Genomic DNA, 5,812 nt, shown 5'->3' on the forward strand with positions numbered 1-5,812 from the left:
CTCCTCCTCGCAGCAGAGCAGAGCGTCCCGCAGCAGTTTGTGCCACAGTCCCGCACCGGGAGCGCGCATTGCCTCTCCAGACACGCTAGAAATCCCCCTCACGCAGCCCGTCAAATCAATCTGAGTGGGGGGAAAAATAGGTTTGAGGCGAGTCGGCGGCGACAGGAGAGGGACATTTACAGGTATGTGTCGCTCCTTATTATAGGAACATTATCCAGAGCTCTTTTAACTGACGGCAACATTTTAGTCATACTTTTACTGCCCCGACCTGTCATCCTCTGTGACCCTCCAGTTATTTATGTGCTCAAAACTTTTCACCCACATTGAAGTCTGTGCTGAGTTTTGGCTCTTGTTACTGAATGACATTGCGATTTTTTTTATATTGAAAGTGTTTCTGTGTTTTTTTTTCTCTCTTCCTTTTTTAGATTATTGTTTCAGAAGTGAGTAAGGGGCGCAATGTAAGAGGCCTTCCTAGTAAAGATAAGCGACCCGCAGCTGCGCACGGTAAGAGCACCCTGTTCTCTCTCTCTCTCTCTCCACCCCATAATAATGCGGTTTTGTGCTTTGCTCCTAAGAGACTAAGCCTGCAGCTTACAGCTAAACACCTTTTATTCACTACACAATCTGATCCATAGGTTTTCGGAGTCTCAGCTCCAAACTACAGCAGTTGTCAAAGTCGTAGAGAAAATGCCGACATCAAAAACACCATCATAACTCATTGAGAGACAACAAATTGTTAATTAAAAAAAAAGAAGAAGAAGAAGAAAGAGTTAAGGCATTAATTAATCTGCTCAAAAGTAGGTTACTGGCAGGTCTGAAAATGCCCTGATCAACTACTATGAGTAAATAAGTATGATTTGTGGGCTAAATGGCCACTTTTGTATATAAATATCCACTGGAGCTCTGCTCATAAGTTGGTAAGTAAACATTTTCAGACTGCAAGTTCAGTTTCAGATCTTTGGATTCATTTGACAGCAGCAATGCCACAGGAGGAGTTTACCAAAGCCACCCTTCCATAGATGCATTATATAACTGATTTTCATTTGATAATGAGATGCATGGATAATTTTCTCTGATGTAATCCAGTACTATACACTGAGTGTTTTTGCGCTGTCAGAACTAACATGTGCAACTGTTGTGGACGGGTCTTGTTTCTTGACCTACTTTCTTGAACACGTTACTCTGTCAGAAACTAAGTAGATCAATTGGAATGTATGTATAATTGAACTGAAATGACTTTTGTTCCAAAGCGCCTTGAGAAGACGTGTTATGAATTGACTCCATACAAATAGATTGAATTGGAGAAGCTGCTTTCCCTGCTTTAGCTCTAAGCCCTTCAGAACCTCCTATTTAAGGAATGACGCCTTTACAAAATTTGAGTTATGCCGTCGGGTTTGCAGCTCCTTGCTTGAGGACATGCCGGTTCAGAAGCAGCTATCTGCGAAAATGTTATCAATCTGATTGTTGACTTTTCTTCTCAGTCTCTGAGTGATTTCTTTTTCTTTTGCCTGCATAGATCTTTCACGTTGAGATAACGAGAAATGTAAATTAGCAAGACAAAAACATTTGAAAACATGAAACCCAATGAAGCTGGTGGGTTGTTATGATTGACATGTTTGTCCCAACTTCTCTATGGTGGCTTTTTATGTTGTGGGCGTGGTGATGTTTTGCACTTGAAACACTTGCAAAACTTGGAGAAGGCTTGTCTGAGCATGGGAAGCATGGTTTTCATGTCTTCTCAGACATTTAATGTCAGTGAAGGTAATTAAATTCATCCTTGATGCCCTTTTCTCTTCTGGATTGAAGGGATATTTTTTTAATTAATTTTTTTATTTTTTCTAATTATTCCCTAGAAGTATTTTCTTAGAACTGGAACCACATATCCCGGCAGGCGGTAAAGGTTATGTTTATTAGCGGTTGATTTGATGCAGTGCTATGAAAAGCATGTTTGGTTTTGTTTTGTTTTGTTTTTTTCAGATTTTTTTTACCAAACAACTTTTAAAATAAAGTAAAGATAGCTGAATGAATACGAAAAGCATTTACAACCAACCTGATCCTATATAAACAAAATAGTTTCCATCTTGTTAAAATAATAAATTTGTGTAATTAGGCACAGTTTTTGCTGAAATATTATATTTTTAACACAGTCCCACATCTGATTATTTCCTCAGGTCAAAAAAGTTTTTGTAACCTGTGTGGCAACATCAAGTAGACTAGAAGTTTTTTTTGTTTTTTTTTACAAATTCTCCAACACATAAAAACAAAGTTATTGACATACTTTAATCCGGAAAGAGTTATTACAGTCCGTACAGGTTCTCATTTCCTCTCATTGTTGCATCGTTTTTCTTGCAGGTTTGAAGCTGAATTGGTTGCATCCGCAGTTCCAAGTGCTCTTCACCAATCCTTAGAATGAGGCTATAGGACTTCTGAGTCCTTTCTTCACCTGCAGTGCCTTCAGGGACGGCGCCAAGACAGCATTACAGGTATTCCCAGAAACAAGCTAAATGCTATTCAGAGTATTTTTTGTGATACAAAGAGAAGTTGAGTAGCTGAAAAGCAAGCTGCGGTGGTTTGTGGTGTCAATTTTGATGTGATCATTCATTTATCTCATGTTTCCCTTTGGAGCGCTGATTGTACTGTGTGATCAGTGAGTACCGGGTATTTCCAGTTCGAGCTGATGGGATGAGAGTGGTCAATCGTAATGACTAACGCTACAACACTGAACTTTGTTACTGCTTTGATATGACTGAACAGGAGGGAAGACTTGTTGATCCAGTTCTTTCTGTATAGAGTGAAGATAAAAATTCCCCTAAAAGATGGGCGAATAATTAATTCAGCTTTTTTGTATTTATTTATTCATTTGTCTGACGCTTAGGTTTTCCCCCCAAATACACAGCAAAACTGGTTTTCAAATGGAAAAAGAAGAGTAACCCAAACGCTGCAACCGTTTTATGGAAAGTGAGGACTTTCTCTTAAAATCAAATATGTGAAATGAGTTCGAGCAGTTTTGATACAAAAAGTGTTCAGAAATCCTGACTAAATTATGCCAGAACCTTTTTTTGGTGGCTTTGGGTTTGAAAGCTATCAAGAAATGTGACATTTCCCCAAATATTGGTGAGGTTTGTAAAAATATGTCACCTTGTAGAAAAATGGTTCAATTAAAAGATCCTAAGTTCAAATTTATTAGGATTTTTATTCTGAAGATGAATAGGGCCGGCCCTGTCGGAATCTCGCAGAATATGCTGTTATGGTCGTAGCTGCAAAAAGAAAGTCTGATGGATTTTTCTCCCCTAGTGACAATTTAATTTACCCTCCATTGATTATAGTTGTTTGCTGTAGAATGTGACAAATGCACTCATTGGTACGTTCATAAAACAAATAAGAGTTTGTCTTGCATCTTCGTTTTTGTTGCGTTAGTGAAGGTCGTTTGTGCTTTAAAACTTGCTTACAAAAGACAGGGGCTTTTAAAAGTTTCAATTCGTGCTGGAATTAATGTTTTTGCATAATTATGATCCACAGAGCTAAAAAAGCAAAAACATTTGACGTTTTACAGATTACCTCTGTTGCTTGTATTTAAATGTTTCAGATTATCAACCAAAACTTAAATCATCATATCTTCATTTAATAAGGAAGAAAGCTATGCAATCAGTCTCTCCTACTGAATGTAAAAGAATTGTTTCACCCAGTCTCTATCTTATTGCTGAAACATTACCATTGACTTCAGCTTAGACAGGCTTTGGATGTAGTTTCAGGTTCTTTTGTGACCTCCTTGATTAGGTCACTTCTCTCGCCATTGTCAAGTTTCTGTAGCCAGTTAATGTCTGGTTCTGTTCAAGCCAAGTTGGGTGTGTCTCCATTGGAAGTTTGTTCCTCACTATGCGGATGTGAATATGGGTGGGAGTGTGGGACCGTGAGCATGCAGGCGCTGTGGGCAGCACTGTTGTCTTGCAGAAAGAAGACCTCAGGTTTAAATCTCCATCTGGGGTCGTTCTGCTTGGGTGTTTGCATGTTCTCCCTATGCATGAGTGGGTTCTCTCCGGGTACTCCGGGTTCCTTCAGGCCAAAAACATGACCGTTAGATGAACTTTTCTGCTCTAAGTAGTCCTTAGGTGTGAATGTGAGTGCACGGTTGTTTGTCATGTGTGTCTCTATACTGCACTGCGATGGACTGGTGACCTGTCCCGCCTCTCACCCAGTAACCGCTGGAGATATAATCCCCACCTCTCCACCCCCTGCTCCACCTCCATGACCCTGTAAAGATAAATTGGTTTTAAACACTGGAAAGATAAATATGAAATTATCACCTTATACATGCTTAGGTTTATTCTGGTTAACTCATTCTAACACAGAAACTTGTTTCCTGTTAAACATTAAGTGAGACAAAAAGTAGAAGAAATAGTTGAGGTGGTAAATACTTTTTTTTTTTTACAGCTCTATAATTTCAGATTTCTTTTACTTGAGACTTAAAGAAAATCCAACTGAGCAAAACCGAGTGTCAAAAGCACCCGACCCCACAGCTTAAAGTATTTAGCTTTTACGACTTGTGCAGCAGTAACTATAACTAGAGGTAAAATATTGATCCATCCTGCACATAGGCTTGGAGGAACTTTAGCCTCTGAGCAGCTTCAGGTCTGGGATGTGAAACGGTTCACTTCTGATCATTACAAACACGAAATCCTCAGCTCAGAGTCAGGACTTTTATTTGATCTTTTACAAAAATGAGCTGAATATAAAATAAATCTGTGTTTTGTCACGACAGTTTGAGTCTCAGTTGTGTCGACAGAATTGAAGCGTAAGGTGGCCTTATTCACTGTGTGCTTGTCTTTTCTACAGCTAAGAGTCAAAAGCAAGAAAATAAGCTACTAAATATAATGTTAACATTTAGGGGATATTTAACCCCTTCAGTTCCTCTGAGTGTCTCTGTCACTGCAGTGGAGCACAACTTTTTTTCTTTTTTTGTCAGACTGTGAAATCAGTTTAGCACTCAGGACATTTTATGTTGATGTTGAAACTTTGACTTTCAGCTTTGTGGCTCCATGACTCCTGTTGGGCTAGAGCCAAAACCTTTGGCCATACCGCCTGTATCTTCTCTTGATTAGTGAGATGTCTGCAGTCTGTAGATGATGATAAACTAAATCAATTTTTGTAGCTCGCAAGTGACATACACTATGTCAATGTTTGCAGTCAGTAGTCATCAAGAAACATTTTCAGAGCACAACTACCTGCTGCAGCCATGGGAACAGAAAGCACACCCCCTGTTGTGCTTTTCTACTTGTGATCAAGTAGTTAGCAGAGTCTGAAATTACTGCAATCTCTTCTTGTTCGTAAGCTAATCAACAACTCAATGCCTTCATCTGGATGTGGCGAAGTTCCAACAAAATAAGGAGGAAAGAAGATCTAGGTGGCTTTAAATGTGACAGTGTTGTTGGTGTCACACAGACCGAATTAATTAATTCAACAAATTAAGATTCATTGCACCAGAATCTTCTGTGGATTACTCACAGCTGCACCAAAAATATTTAGTAAGAATAAAACTCATAAAATGACACAGTAAAATTACAGCCCAGTTTTTTAAGTATTTGATGTATTTCTGAGAGTGTTGTATGAGAGATGGAAATTGCAATTTCTGTCTGTACATCTGTACATCTGTACGTCTGAATGTCTGTCTGTACATCTGTACGTCTGAATGTCTGTACGTCTGTCTGTATGTCTGTCTGTACATCTGTACGTCTGAATGTGCGTCTGTACGTCTGTCTGTACATCTATATGTCTGTCTGTACATCTGTATATCTGTCTGTATGTCTGTCTGTAC

The 5,812-nt window shown here is 39.0% G+C and overlaps 1 long non-coding RNA gene across 1 annotated transcript; it reads left to right on the top strand.

Moving 5' to 3' along the window:
• The first annotated feature begins 6 nt into the window (after positions 1-6).
• Positions 7-2,504, top strand: LOC103461276 (uncharacterized). Its single transcript, XR_533087.2, has 3 exons — positions 7-182; positions 426-504; positions 2,353-2,504. It is a non-coding gene; the product is annotated as an uncharacterized LOC103461276 (long non-coding RNA).
• Positions 2,505-5,812: the final 3,308 nt, after the last annotated feature.

Source organism: Poecilia reticulata, unplaced genomic scaffold (assembly GCF_000633615.1).
Source record: "Poecilia reticulata strain Guanapo unplaced genomic scaffold, Guppy_female_1.0+MT scaffold_915, whole genome shotgun sequence".
Classification (NCBI taxonomy): Eukaryota; Metazoa; Chordata; class Actinopteri; order Cyprinodontiformes; family Poeciliidae; genus Poecilia; species Poecilia reticulata.